The following is a 2,112-nucleotide window of genomic DNA, read 5'->3' as shown; positions in this document are numbered from 1 at the left end:
GGCTCAACTTAAGGTTTTTAACCTTAACAATGGCATAAAATCATTCAGTACACTCCTCAACGTTGATGGGATTACAACTTCATAAACCTATCATAAATTGAAAATATTCTAAATCAAGTGACTTAAGACATTTTCAATTTATGATGGGTTTATCGGGATATAACCTCATGTTAAATCAAGGAACATCTACATAGTATTCAGAACAGCATATAGTGTTTCTTTTAAACTGGTTTGTTTGTTTGTTCTGAGATGAGGTTTTGCTCTTATTGCCCAGGCTGGAGTGCAATGGCACAATCTCGGCTCACTGCAACCTCCGCCTCCCGGGTTCAAGCGATTCTCCTGCCTCAGCCTCCCGAGTAGCTGGGATTACAGGCATGCGCCACCATGCCCAGCTAATTTTGTATTTTAAGTAGCAACGGGGTTTCTCCATGTTGTCCAGGCTGGTCTTGAACTCCTGACCTCAGGTGATCTGCCCACCTCAGCCTCCCAAAGTGCTGGGATTACAGGTGTGAGCCACCACACCCAGCCGGTTTGAATCCTACTACAAAAATTAGCTGGGCATGGAGGTGCGTGCCTATAGTTCAAGCTATTTGGGAGGCTGAGGTAGGAGAATCACCTGAACCTGGGAGATAGAGGTTGCAGTGAGCCATGATTCACAACCTCTTACACCTGCCTTTTCTTTTTCTTCCCAACACCATCACCTGCATCATTTTCATCTCCTTAAGGACCTCCTCAAGGTTCTCCCTGCTGCCGGTTCTCCCCTTTTCAGCCTCTTCTACGCATTGTTGCTACCACGTTGATTTCCCCAAATCACTGACGGGGATCCTATCTCATCCCCCACAGAAAGCTCCTTAATGCCAACAAAAGGAAGCCCCACCACAGGTCCACACTGATCAAACCCAGATGTTCTGCCCTCTCCACATTTCTGAGACTGGACCCGCCAAACCATTCCATTCCTTCTCTAGCTCCCACAGCTTTACCCAACTGCTCATTTGCACTTTAACTGCTGCATAGCAGGACTGTCCTTTAACTGTTAACATGTATACATCTGTCTTCCTTGAATAGACAGAAAGTTCTTGAAGGCTAGAGAGCTTATACCACCCATACCAGGCACGGACTAGTGCTGGGTAAATACTAACCAAGACATAATGTTTTCCTGTATTCACACTTCCTTTTAAGCTTCCTGGTGGAGCCAGCTTGACAACATCTTTCTCTTTCCTACAACTGAAACTGTAATTGTAAAACCAAGAGCAAGGGGCCAGTGTGGGAGATGAGTTTGTACCTTCTGAAAGACATCATGGTGGAAGGAAGAGTCCAGTTGCAGGTGTGAGAGGCTAAAGCACCTCCATTAACAAGCAGGATGTACAGTGAGGCTCAACTACCTACTCTGAATCTCATTTCCATGTCTGCACATGAGGACATTAACAAAGCTCCCAATCCTCCTCAGGCTTAAACATTCTGTGACAAATCTCTAAGAGGGTGGATTTGGGAAACTAATTTTCAAATTAATTGAGCAGTGTGGAGTTATTGCATGGAGAATTAAACTGCTGTCCACAACAGTTCATTTCCTGAGTTTGTTTATCAACCAATGTTTAATAGGCACTATTTATTCTGCAGTATCACGGAAGGAGTGCTATGGGGACACAGAAGTTGTATCTCACCGGATTCATAGCTTCAAAAAGTTTATTATGTAATTAGAGTTTATTATATAATAAAAGCTCACCAAGCTCATGATCCAGCAAATGGCATTGTTTGTTTACCTAAGGCTTCTTTTGTAAAATAAGAAAGTTTTACTTGAATCATTACGTATAATCCCCCGGGAGCTGTGTGTTCTATGTGTCGTTTCAATGTTATTTTATTTGAAATACACACACATGGTATGTTTCAATGTAAATATATGCATTTAAAATGTATATATTTTAAATATCTCCATCAACAGGCTGATTTTTAAAACTTTTCAACATACCAAATAATGTAAATTTTCAAATATACACAAAAAGAGAGAATTTATTATGAACTCCATGTACTGATCACTTACCTTCAACAGCCATCAGCTTTCTGTCATTCTTTTTCAGCAGATCCCAGCATCACCTCCCTGTGTGTGCGTGTGTG

This window comes from Chlorocebus sabaeus, chromosome 2 (assembly GCF_047675955.1).
Source record: "Chlorocebus sabaeus isolate Y175 chromosome 2, mChlSab1.0.hap1, whole genome shotgun sequence".
NCBI lineage: Eukaryota > Metazoa > Chordata > Mammalia > Primates > Cercopithecidae > Chlorocebus > Chlorocebus sabaeus.
This window is presented reverse-complemented; position numbering follows the sequence as displayed.